The following is a 13,582-nucleotide window of genomic DNA, read 5'->3' as shown; positions in this document are numbered from 1 at the left end:
TTAATTAAAAAAACCTAAAAATAGAATCCTGGTTAAATAATTAACATTACAATGGAATAACATTCACCCATTAAATATTTAATGGATCAATCTCTCTGAAAAGGGGCCTCCATAAAGCAGAGATCATACACAAAATTTTATGTATAAATATTTATTTGGCAGGCAGTGGATCCATTCATCAGATTCTCAATTCGAGGCATGAACCACTGTTCTGGAGGGCTAGAATTAGAACTGGAAGGTATAATTATAGTTTTTATTTCCTCTATGTCTCAAGAGTACTTTGAATAGTGCGTTTTGTCTTTATGCTTTAAAATACTAAGTTAATACATGCTTTAAAAAAACTCAAACCTTATCGAAGTATTTAAAGTTGCGATTCAAAATTCCCCTCTCTTTTCACCTTCTAATCTCATTCTGCAACCCAGATGAAGCGCGATTAATAGGGGTATCTCCTACCAGATCCTTTTTATTCCTATGCATTCACAGGTGCAGATCCTCTATAAATTCTGCCAATCGCACTACCACCCCAAATAATACCAAGGAGAACAATAAAGAGGATGTTTATTGAGAGCTTACTACGTGCCTGAAGTACGTGTTCTAAGGGTTTGCCGCGGGGGGGGGGGGGGGGGAGGGGAATTAACTGTGGTCAGCGTCCCCGTCGTCTCCAGCCCTCCACACCGTGTCCCCGCTTGCCCTCTTGCCCCCCATTCTTCACAAGGCGGCCGGAGAGATTGTTAATTTTTAAACGTAAATCAAATCAAATCAAATCAAATCACGTCACCCTTCAGCGGCTCACATCGTGCCTCGAATCAGATCCCAATTCCTTAGCGACCCTACTATCCTCTAATGTTGGATATGCTGGACAGGGAATAAATAGCTCAGGCGCAGTCCGCTATAGGGGACTCTACTCTACCGCGGAGGGAGTGCCCTCTAGAGGGGCAGGGGCGGGGCTTCTCAAGCGGGGGGGTGGAGCCTCAGATCGGGTGTGAGGAGAGCCAGAGGGGTAGGTTTTCCGCGGAGGGCGAGCGAAGGGAGCAGGGCCGAAGCAGGGCCGCGGACCGGCCACGCTCTCGCGGGCCCCGCGGAGCTACTGCCACCGAGGTAAGCGTCTTTTCCCCGGGTCGGGGGGGGCGGCCTTTGCTCGCGAGGCCGTCCTCGGCTCCTCGCGGAGGGTTGTTCCCACGGGACCCTGCGCAGAGTCGCGGAGGTGGCGGCCTTGGGGAGCCAGCAGGGGAGGCTGGTGAAGGGGCCCGGCGGCCTGCCCCAGCCCTCCCTCAACCCCGCCTTCTCTCCCCTCCCCCAGGCCTTGGCAAGCGCCAGCCCAAAGCTAGCGGCATCTTCTGGGGCAGCGGGGCAGCGGCAGGCAGCGCAGCGGGAGAGCGGCTGACAGTGGGGATGCGAGGTACCGGCATTAGCTGTGGCCAAGTGGCCCTAGAGAGGGAGTAGAGGCCAGGCCTTCAGCGTTTATCTCACGGGTTCTCGGAAGGCGGCCTCAGAGGAGGGGGAAGGTGAGGGGCCGATAGGCAGGCTTCGCGGGTAACTACTAGGCGTTGTATATGTATGTTTTGGTATTTAAATGGTACTACACACACACACGCAAAAACATTCGTTTCGGTTAATTGCTTTTTAAAAACTTAATATATCTTGTAGATCTTCATATATCAGGGACTCTAAATTTATCTCATTTATAAACAGCTGCATTGTATGATTGTACTACAGTTTATTTAACCATTTCCCGATTGGTGTACATTAGCTGGTTTTCCTTTGGCGGGGGGAAGGGGGCTATTACAAGCAATGCTATAATGAATGGGTTTGTATATATACGTTTCATGCACATGTATGAGTATTTCCGTAGGAGAAATTCTTAGAAGAGTAATCGCTACTCAGTGTATATGCATTTTGAATTTTGATAGATTTGTCCAAATTGCCTTACCAAAAGGCTATACTGATTTACACTCTTTCAATGTTGTGCAATATTGCCCATTTTTCCACAGTTGTGCCAACATGAATTATTATCAATTTTTGTAATTTGGGCCAATTTGAAGCGCAAAAAATGGTATGTCATTGTTTTCATTTGCATTTCTCCGATTACCAGTGAAATTGAACATATTTTTTATTTGCCCGATTATAAAAGTAAGTAGGCAAATATAAAATATCTATAAGCAATAAGCATTTCGAAAATTTAATATTAAAAACCCCATTCGTAGTAGCAAGAAAAACGAAAAAAATACCTAGAAGTAAACTACAAAACTTTATTGAGGTATATAATAAAAGAACGTTTGCATACATGGAGAAGGGATACCATGCTTCTCGGTAGGAAGGCTCAATTTTGTAGTGATGGTAATTTTTCCTATGTTGAGTTATACAATTGATGGAATTTCAATAAATATGCCAAGTTTTTGGAACTTAATATGATTCTAAAGTTCATCCAGAAAAAAAGATGGCTAAGAAAAACCGAGAAAATATTTTAAAAGATAAGTAAAGATGGGGGTATTTGTACTACCAGCTATTAAAATGTACTCTAAAGGAACAGTATTTAAATTAGAATGGACAGAACAATGCATTAGAATAGAAAAGCCCACAAATGGAGCCAGATTGGATCCAAGATTTATTGGAGAAACATTGTTGGCTAGACGTGGAAAAACTGCCATATTAAAAACTGCAAGCACGCACCCCCCATCCCCCGCTTGAATTTTCCTTTGAGGGCAGACTCCTTTGTTTGGAGAAAACCACTTTATTGGATCTTTTGGTTATGCCAAGGTAAAGCGTCAGGAGTTAAAAATTAGTGGCTTTAGAGCTAGAACTAAAGATATGAGCCTTTCGTTACATTAAGATGGATTCAGGTTAGCCTGCAGTGCGGCGATGGAAGGAGTGTGGTTATTAGGTCTTAAAATTTTTTCCCCCGATCTAATGGGCAAAAAATGTTATGTCATTGTTTTCATTTGCATTTGTGAGCTTATTGTGAGACTGAACGTCTTTCATGTGTTAGTCCAGGATAATATGTGACTACTGGAGGCAGGTAACAATAGGGGACCCATTGCTCCTCTTCCAGGACGCAGTTTGGTTAATTGGTACAGCTCTGTCCGGGAGCGTGAGAATAAACAGGTTGACTTTTTAAATTTTCCTTAAGCACTAGGCTCTAGACACCTTAGATCGGGGGCGGAGGCAGTTTTCAGGACATGGCCGAGATTTGGCGCTGAGCTGTGTCATCGCGAGGTTTGGCAGCCAGCTCCGCAGTGGGTCGGAAACCTCGTGGTAGGCGAGATCCCTGCAGGACGGGAGGTTCCTCCCTTCCCCCCGAAAAAACTCCCAGTCATTTTCGTGAAGCTCCGCCTCTCTCCTTTTTAGGAGCGTGCATTAGGTCTCGCGAGATCTCGTGTTTCCTAAAGGCGAGGCGCGGGCGGCATCCTGCAGTGAATTCGAAGGTCTCGCAGAAACTAAAACGTAATATCGCGATAGTTCTCTCGGCGCATGCGGGAGCCGGCGGCAGCGGCAGATTGGCTCCGCCCCTCGGTGCTTAGTGAGGTTGTGCGTCATTTGCTCTTCGCTTCGCGTAGGGTGAGAGCGGAACCGTAAAGACTTCGGCTTTGGTGGGAGGAGGGGTCTGGGAAGGGCTGGGCTCAGGCTTTTCCCGTCCGGTAGGAGGTTCTCGCGGGATCGCGCGGAGGCGGCCGCGGTTAGCGTACGGACTGCAGCAGCCGCGGAGGCGGCGGTAGCGTCTTCGGCTCGTGCTGTTCTTATCCGGTGAGTTCTCGCGCGAGCGGGGTTACGTCCTCGTGGGATCCGTTGGCGGTGGCGGAGGTAGCTTGGGGGAGGGGGGCAGTGACTAGGGTCGGTCCGCTTGCTGTTAAGATGGCGGCGGGAGATGATGTCTGTCCGGCCAGGACCCGAGACTGAAGTGTTGGCTGTCCGCGTTTATGACGCTTCTCAGGCACCCGACGTTAAGGAGGTGAAGGTTGGGGAAACAGTGAGGTGCCGGTAAGCCAAACCTGAGGCGAAAACCACGCCGTCTCTGTTCGGTTGAGGCGACACCATTTCCCGGGCCTCAGTCGCGTGTGGGCCCGCCTTTGCCCCACCAATCGGTTGTCGCCACTGCAGTGGGCGGGTTGGGAAGGGTGGGGGGCGGGAGACCTGGAGTTAGTTAGGGACTGGGGTTGGGGGTTAGATTGGGCGGTGGGGGGAAGGGGACCAACCTACGACGGCTGGTTCCCTTTCCACTACCTTTTTTCGGGCCTGCCTCTGTTCTCCGCCCCTTCAGCGGCCCAGATGAATCTCCTGGTTTTTCTTGAGTTGAGGTGGGTTCTACTTCCCCAACTGCCTTGGTGTTTGAACTAAGATTTAGGGGTCTAGTTTTGGTGTCTCTGACGTACTCCTCCTCCTTTTCCCCTAATTCTGTCCTCATCCACATGGATATTTGAGGATTGTATTTAAGAGGAGCTTTTCCCTGTCACCCCCACCCCAGCCCTATTAAGGAAAAGCTTAGCCAAGTTCTCTAACCTGTCCTGTCTCCCTCTTCCATTGGTCCTCTTGACGCAAGCGTTGAGTAGAGCCTTTCCCCTTTCTTGCATTTACTCCATCTTTGTGGATGGAACTGTACAGTAGCCTTCCGTTTCCTCAGGTCTTCAGATTTGTATGACCCTGATTCGAGTACACGACACTGATTTCTGCAACTTTGCAGGCTGCTCGACCACTTTTAATTCTTAGATGGAACAATGAATGGATTGGTGGTTGGATGATTGCAGATCATCTGTTCTTGGGGCTGTTAGCCTTTCCTTCCTCATTACACTCCCCGACACCCCCGGCCTCCCGCCAGAACCCTAAAGGAAAAGCTGTGGAGGATAATCCTCCAATAAACCAACTTTTTGTCCTTCTCTATCCCCTGCAGTCTTTCTTTGCAAGCTTGGGAACTGCCCCTTTTCCCTGCCTTCCTCTGAGTTCCTGAGTCCTCTTGGTCTGTGCACCTCTATCTTTGCTTCTGATCACCTCCTAACATGCTTCTCAATTCTTTTATACCCCTCCCCGTGTTCTTTTTTCAGGACTTCCATCCCTTAGAGAGAAGATACCCTCCTGTCAGGCTCCACTACATTTTCCCCTCCTCCATGTGCTAGAAAATAAAATAGCTTTGATTATCCTCTGACCCTCAATCATTGCCCTGTTCTACTTTTTTCTTTGCTTTTCCCCCATTCCACCATTACTGTAGACAATTCCCTATCATTTGTTTTCTTTATAGATTACATATTCACCATTGTTTTCTCTTAGGCTCCCTTAGCCTTGCATAGATTGAGGAGACACCAACATTCTCCAGTCAAGGGAGGCACTGGTATGGTGGAAATAACTGTATGCTTTGGATTCACATGGGAGTTTGTGACCTTGGGCATATGACTTCAGATTCTCAGTTTTTTCATCCGTGTAATAGGGATAGTAGCGCTTTATAGGTGCTAGAATTAGTTTGTAAAGTGTCTGGCTTATGATAGACACACAATAAATTGTAGTTAGTTTTTATTGGTGTAAGAATAGATTGGAAGATGTATCTGTGTCATAGGGTAGTTTTATGACCTGAGAAAGAAGAGATTTTTATTCCTCTAAGTTTTTAGTATATTTCTAGGCTTGTCCTATCGTTTTTGTAGTTTTTTCCTCCTTTTGGATCACACTATTTTATCTCCTTTGGTTCATGATGTTTGATTGGAATTCCCACCTGTGTTAACCTACTAGTCTAGGAATTTTAGTGCAAAATCACTATCTTGAAATGACCACTGGCCATGAGAATCCTGTCAAGAACCACATCCAGGTGTTTGCCTTTTAGAAGGGATGCCTCATCCCTTGCCTACTCCCTTCCACTGCTTCAAAGAGAGTCTGTCCTGTTGTTCGCCCAAAGATGAAATTTGTTACCATGCTTTACACAGTAAGCAAGGGAATTTCTGCCAGTTAGTTTTCAAGTGTTCATACTGCTTTTCTCCCACCTCCTTTCTTTGGTTCCTCAGATTAGTGTGGGGATCTGCTATTTGGCTTTACCTGCACAAGGCAATTCCTATCTGAGAGAATTTAGGAAAGTTGTTTGGAATACCAAGATACTTTCCCATAGTGAGTTACTGCTAGTTTTTTTAATATACTACTTCTTGTTGTATTTTACCGTGTTATATTTTCTAGCATTCTTATTAAATAGAAGTGAATGTATTCAATTTGAAGGTAGTTTTTCCTACTGTTAATATTTTGATTAGACCAATATTAAACTCAACACTTTTACCTATTACCTTGGCCGGGTGATGAGGTTTGAAATAGGAATATGATGATGTGAAAAGTTTACCTAGGAGTAAAGATACCATAGGTAACCATCTGGTAATTAACTACGTGGGCACTAGTTTTGAGCTTTCGGGCTTGCTTTGTTCAGTTTAAAGTGCTTTGGAGGTAATAGAGTTTTCCCCCTATTCATTGGAGGACAGGAGATCACTTTCTGTTTTGTGATATTGCCTTGGTGTTTTTTGTACAGTGGGTCAAGTAATGAATCAGAAATTAACTAAACCTCAATTTGATTCTTGTTCAGAACTAGAATAAATCTGGGAATGATAATCTAGGTGTGACCTAAAAGGTTTAATTTATTCTAGGTAGATCTCAGAGAAGTGAGGAAGGAGTGGCAATACCAGTTAAAAGCTTTGTGTAAGGTTCAGTGGCACAGTTCAACCTGAGTTTCCCAGGTGTTTATCAATTGTCTCCCAGTATGCCCAAAAAGATGTGTGAAGTTGTAAAGTAGTGTGTGGTTCTTTTCACACACAAAAAAATAAATTTAACATTGCCTTAGTATCAGTTTACAGTGAGTATATAAAGTTTTCTATAAAGTAATTACTGTCCCCTATAATTTCGTTTGGGTTGAGGACTGAGTTGAATTTTCAGGGGGTGTTGTCTGAATGTCAGAATGGAAGAATTGGCTTGGCTTTTGGTTTTGAATTCTTATTACTGTCTAAAGCAGGTCCTTAAAAATGCAAATTGATATGTGAGGGCTATTACTTAAATAATAATTGAGTATGTTTGAACATTTATATAATGGTTAACTCCCCCACACCCTAATAAATGTGTATCTCTCTCTCCCCACCCTTTTTTTTTTTTGTAGGTCCTCCAGTAGTCTGATCTGAGTGGGTTAGCACTCCAGAGGAACCAGCAGACCAAGACCAACTTGGTCAGGAAGGTTCAGGAGGCTGTAGAAGTGTTGGGATTTCCCACCAGGATGAGTATGATTGGCTGTGATTTTAGGTTAGTTTTTGTAGATCTTTGGGTAGTATTTGTATTTTACTTCCTGGAATGGAGGTAGTGGTGGGGAGTGTATGTATTTCCATTTTGTAATTGAGCTACTTTGGTTTTTTTCATTATTTGGATCTGATGTGGCATTGGTTGCATATCATGTTATTGTTTAAATGAATTCTGTGTGCACATGATTTTTAAATCACCCTAAGCACCATTCAGAAAATAAAATTACAAGATACTATGTCTAATTAGTTATTTCTCAAAGAGTTATGAAAAATATCAAACATACAGAAACTGGATAGTGTAATAATCCCCCTGTGTACCCATAACCAGCTTAACAGTTGCCAACTTGTAGCGGTTCTTCTTCATCTGTACTTCTACCTACTATCCCCACCCATTATTTTGAAATAAACCCCTGCTGTCATATTTTTATTTGTAAAATATTTGTATCTCTAAAAGAAAAGGGCTCTTTAAACATAATCTCAAAACCATTATCACAACTCAAAACATTAACAATGATTTTTGAAGATATCAAATATGAAACTAATGTTCAAATTTTAGTTTGTATTAGGGTCCAAAGAAAGTCCATTTGTCACAAAGGTGGATTGATGTTTATTTCTTAAATCTGTTTTAATCTGCAGGTTCCCTCTCTCTTTTTCTGATTTATGTGTTGAAGAAATTGTTCTGCAGTTTCCCTCACATTTGGTGATTACATCCCAGCAGTGGTATCTAGCTCATTCTTACTAAGTTAAAGACCTTGGAGGACCCCCATTATAATGGGACAATGGCAGTAATCTCCTGTATCCCAGTTGGAGTTGATAGTGCTGGCCTAGGCACTATCCTGAAATAACTAGTCATGGATTCCCCTTACTGTGGTAGAGTCTGATTTAATTGATACCTGATCTCAGTTCCATGTCTTGGCCCTGCTTGCTGTTCCACATGAAAAGTAGGCCTCCTTATGGAAGAAGCTAATGTTTTCTAGATAATGACCTGACTGTGCCTTTGGGATTTTTCATGGTTTCAATTTCCTAGGTGGCTTAGTTATTTTCATACTATCTTAAAATGTTGCTTTTTATTCTTTTGATGTTGGTATCTCAGCTGCTCTGACTCATAACTTCTAAGCTATTAAGACTTAGTGGTGAGTTCTTCTGGCTAGAATAAAGTTTTTGAAATGGCAATACTAAACAATTTCTGAGAACTTTCACTTTCCTCTTGATTTTCAGCTATTAATATACAACCATGGTTTTTCTGTTGTTATTTTTCATTTTATTTCTTTTGGAAATAATGTTCTACAGCATAAAGTCGTTTAAACTGTTCATTTCTCTCCTTGTGCAGAATTGGTTATCTTGGGATCTACTGTATGTCCCTTCCATGGTCAAACCTGGGAATGGAAGTTGGCACATAAAGGCTCCAGCCAGCCTTTGACTTAAGCACAAATGTGGGCAGAACAAGGCCACTTGTGCCTACTTTTGAAATGAGAGTCATTCCAAGTTGTAGAGGCAGAGAGGATAGAGGTCATGAATGAAAGTTTTTGAGGTACTTAGATGAAATATGATTTTGAATCACCAGTGCTACGGATCAGGAGTTCAGGCTTTTCAGTTCTTCGTTCATTAATGGAGAAATCAGATCACTAGTTGAAAAGTGACCACGTAAAGAGGTAATTTCTTGGGAATTACAGCGAAGTCCATTTATTTGGCCAAAAAATTTTGAGCATGTTGGATGTAGTGGTTAGGTATTTACTCCTGTCTTGAGTTTTCTGTAGTTACTAGGAAGTTTGAACAAGGTCACTTAAACCTTCTAATCCAGAGTTTTGAAACTGGGATAACTAGATTTTTGGAACAGAACTTTACACAGTAGGCATTGCAATGTTTGAATTGTTTCCAGAGTTCTTAACAGCTACAAGTCTTTAATGGAAGAGCTGTTGGTTTTTTCTCTTTCGTTGCGTGTTTTCAACCATGGGTTCAGAGTATTGAAATGCCAAACTTGGTTGCTTTGAAAATATTTGCCCTTCATGTTCCATGTTACCTTTCCTGCAGTTAGATTAAGTTGTTAAAATCTCATGTGTAGCTGTAACCATATTAAGCTGCTTTACAATGATCTCACCATCTATAAGGTTGATAGTCAAAGTACTTGGGCTCTGGGTGTTTGCTGTATTGTTCTCCAACTTGTTTCATCAATGACTGGTTACCAGATGTTTATATGTTAATGTCAGGGATAATTCAGCTCTGAAGATTCTTTGGAAGCCTTCTCATTTGATGTGTCATAGGGGTTGAGTTCCTAAAACTTGATGTACTTGTTGATCAGCTTGGTCTTCTGGTTATAGAAATGTTTTCAAGTAGTGAAAGAGTGGCTCTCTATGAGGAGAACAACTCTGGGTTTCATTTGGACTGTTAATACTGAGCATTTTCACATTTTAGTTCCCTTAAAAAGTTTTTAATTGTTTGGCTTTAAAAATTACAGTGGTGACATGGATTGATCCCAGAATGTGATTTTACAAAAGTTGGAATTTCTTTTAGCTTCTTATGAATATTGAATGGAAATTGGTATTATACATGGATTCAGTCTGGGTTACGCATTGGACTCGAGAAGTGTGAAAGTTCTTTTTCCAACCCTAGATTCTGATTGTATAGTGACTAAAAGGGACAAGGAGTAGGGAGGTTCAAATTACTCTGGAATGATCTTTTAGTATAATCATTTAGATTTTAAAGATTGGTAAATGTGAACATACTGCCATGAATTTATGTACCATCTTTAGCATAACCCAGATTTTAAGTCCTTATAATTAGATATCAGAGATAATTGCTTTGGAAATACTGGGATATATTAACATTTGGTGGCTGCTTATGTTCTGGAATGCTTTTGGAAGATTGCTTTTTTAATGATAACATTATTTGCCTGATGATTTTCTTATTCACCTGTCTTTATAGTGAAGTGTATTTCTCCTGGTCTTTGCATTTTTTTTATCTGCTAATTCTTTATTATTGCATTCTGCCAATTGAGTTCTTATAGGTGGAAAGATCTTTCAGCATAGTGATTAAAAACATGGACTTTGGAGCCAGACTCCCTGGGTTCAAGTTCTGGCTCCATTTTTTACTAGTTGTCATCTTGTGCAAATTATTTTTTTTATTTTTTTTTAAGGTTTATTCATTTTTGAGACAGAGAGAGACAGAGCATGAATAGGGGAAGGTCAGAGAGAGAGGGAGACACAGAATCTGAAACAGGCTCCAGGCTCTGAGCTGTCAGCACAGAGCCCGACGTGGGGCTCGAACTCACGGACCGCGAGATCCTGACCTGAGCCGAAGTCGGACGCCCAACCGACTGAGCCACCCAGGCGCCCCTTGTGCAAATTATTTAACCTCTGTGCCCCAGTTCTTAATCTGTAAAATGCTGATAATGTTACCTATTTCATAAGGTTTTGGAAAAGTTTAGCTGAGTTAATGCATTTAAAATGCTTAGAATAGTAGTTTTGAAACTTCAGGGAACATCAGATTCACCTAGAGGGCTTGCTGAAGTAGATGGCTGGGCTCCAACTCCAGAGGTTCTGATCCTGTAGGTCTGGGAGGGGCCTGAGACTTTGCATTTCCAGCAAGTTCCCAGGAGTTGCTGATGTTTATGGTCATGGAATCAAGGGAATAGAACAATGCTTGGCATAGTGCTAACTTTTTTCTGGACTGATTTCTCAGTCCCTGAGTAAAACACTTTACTTTCCAGTGCTGTTTAGTACTGCTTTGAGCTGGAAGCGTTTTTAAAATCCTCTGTTGCAGTGGTTCTCAAAATGTGGTCATTCAAAATGTGTGCAACAGCAGCAACATCTGGGAGCTTGTCAGAAATGGAAATTTTTGGGCTCTATCCCAGTCTTTATTTTAAAAGTGTGTCTTGGCTTAACTGGGGTGTCTTAGACTTTTTTTTAAAACAGTTTTGTTGAGACATAATTCCCATCCCATACAACTTGCCCATTTAAAGCGTACGGTGGTCTTCAGTGTTTTCATGGTTGTAGAGCCACTACACACCAATTTTAAAACATTTTAATCCCTAGAGGAAACCCAGTACCACCACTCATTATTTTATGTTTCTATAATTTTCCTAGTCTAGGCATATCATAGAAATAGAATCATATCATATGTAAGCAGCATTAATGTGATTAAAGTGTTTTTCTTTTATTGTAACTAATAATATACAAATAGGAAAAACCACCCCAAAACAAATTTATAGTGTAATAAATTATTTTAGGGCAAACACTTTTGTAACCATAACTCAAGAAATAGAACCTTGCCTGTTACCCTGTTAAGTCCATCCACCTGCCCATCCCAACCACAGAATCCAGAAAGTATCTCTCTGGAAAGTATCTACTGTTCTGAGTTTATAGTAATCACTTGCATTCTGTTCTGTCTTTATTATCCAAGTGTATATCCCTGGACAGTTAATTTGCTTTGTCCATTTATTTAAAACTTGATGTATTTTAAATACTTGTAACTTCCCTTTCTTTCTTTTCCTTATGCTATATCTGTTGAAGAACTCAGGCCATTTGACCTGTGGAGTTTCCCACAGACTGGATTTTGCTTATTGCCTACTCAGTACAGTTCTTACATATTCCTCTGTCCTCTGTATTTCATGCAAATTGACAGTGGATTCAGAGGATTTTATAAATTTAGGTTCATTCCCTTTGGCAAGAATATTGGTGGTGTGTTCACAGCATTCATTAAGTTGTAATGATGTCTTGTGTTTTTTTTTTTATATTAACAGCGATTTCTGAACATTAGTCATTGGGAATGTCAAAATGCTGATGTTCTAACTCTGTCATTTTGTTTTCATATATTAAGTGGAATAATTATAAGGTTACTCAGTGATACAGTTTGTAGGAGAAGGATAGGATTAATGATGAATTAAAAAATTTTTTCTGGCCACATATTAGTTTTGTCATGTTGGACACATTAACGTATCTGTTGCCTCATCTGGGGGAAATACATTATTTGTGGGGTTATTGGGCTTAAATGGGAAAATGTAAGTTGTTAGTACACTCTATGTGGTCAGTAGATGGTTATTTCTTTAACATACTATTTCACTTAACCCCTCCAACAGCTCAGAGATGGGCAGTCACGGTGGTGAAGTGATGGCCAGTTAGCAAAGCCTGTCTGGACCCTTCAGGTCTGTGTTGGGATCATCAGTGGTGGGGAGGAAAGGGTTGTTCTTTGGTCATTTTGGGGCTGACTCTGGCCAGTGATAACTGGGTGTTAACCAGAGTAGTTTTTTCACTTTGCCACGCATTAGGAATCACATTCATATCCTCTGAAGGGTCTTATCCAGTTCTGTGGTGATGTGTAATAATACATTGGTTGTCTTTATCTCCCTATATCTACACAGCCCCCTGTGGCTCAACTTTGTTCTGTTCATGATTCTGCTGTAACCTTAGTAACCCATAATGAGTCTTCGTAATGGTCATCAGTATCACCACTGTTAACATACTTCAGTAGCACCATACACAGATTAGAAAAGAGGTAAATATTATCCCTTTTAACATTTTATATATTCTCTGAAGTACAGCACATGGCATATAGTAAGTGTTCAGTAAATTGGAAGCCATTGTTTTTTAAATTAATGTATGTTTTTTCTTCATGTCTTAACCTCTTTTTAGTTCAGTAAGCATTTACTGAGTGTTTTTAAGTACAAGGATCTAGGGACATAAAATGAATGGTAGTTGTTCTCTTCACTGAAGAAACTCAGTTCATTTAAGGACTGGGATGATGTTTAAAGGTCCTTAGCCTTTTCCTTTATGTTAACATTTTTTCCCTGCTTTGTCCATGCATGATATAACCTATTATATTTTAAAGCTCTCCTTAACTCTTTATCCCCAGCCTTTGAGACTGCTGATATGTGAGAAAGCCTGCAGTTGTCTTCTATGAATACTGGGTAATACCAAGAAAAACCTTTGGGTTTCAAAATGGCACATGTGATTAACACTGTGATACCAGTTTATAGTCTTCAGGTGGACCTTTAACTGGTTTACAGTCTCCATCCTATTGCTTTGACTGTCTTCTGTGCTCTCCCTCCTCTTACCTCCCCTCCCCCATCATTCTGCAAGATGTTTGCTGCATAAAGGTATCTATTTTTAGAGGTATTGGGTATTGGCTCCTATACCCAATTAGTGATCTATAAAGTATGTAAAGAGACCACTGTGCTTCATATAAACTAGAATTGGAGTGTGCCTCAGGTTTCATTCTCAATTATGAAATGGTAATCAAAAAGCCTGCTTCATAAGTTGCTATGAGCATTAAAGTGAGATGATGTATTATTTCAAATGTTTAAATTGTACAGTATACTACAAAGGTAAGGCCATAGTAATTTATGTAAA

The 13,582-nt window shown here is 41.3% G+C and overlaps 1 protein-coding gene across 14 annotated transcripts in view; it reads left to right on the top strand.

Moving 5' to 3' along the window:
* The first annotated feature begins 978 nt into the window (after positions 1-978).
* HUWE1 (HECT, UBA and WWE domain containing E3 ubiquitin protein ligase 1) overlaps positions 979-13,582 on the top strand; it is a 166,300-nt gene continuing 153,696 nt past the window's right edge. For 6 of the 14 annotated variants that reach the window (XM_043570281.1, XM_043570280.1, XM_043570278.1 and 3 more), the window contains exons 1-2: positions 3,502-3,741; positions 7,103-7,242. The gene's annotated coding sequence lies outside the window, so the exon portion shown is untranslated. Of the gene's footprint in view, positions 1,099-1,300; positions 1,400-3,501; positions 3,742-3,811; positions 3,976-7,102; positions 7,243-12,312; positions 12,379-12,594; positions 12,729-13,582 lie in introns of those variants that run through there. The other 8 variants (XM_043570276.1, XM_043570266.1, XM_043570274.1 and 5 more) reach the window with 7 other exon arrangements.

This window comes from Prionailurus bengalensis, chromosome X (assembly GCF_016509475.1).
Source record: "Prionailurus bengalensis isolate Pbe53 chromosome X, Fcat_Pben_1.1_paternal_pri, whole genome shotgun sequence".
NCBI lineage: Eukaryota > Metazoa > Chordata > Mammalia > Carnivora > Felidae > Prionailurus > Prionailurus bengalensis.
The sequence above is the reverse complement of the archived record's forward strand: the minus strand, read 5'-3'. Positions and strand labels throughout refer to the sequence as shown.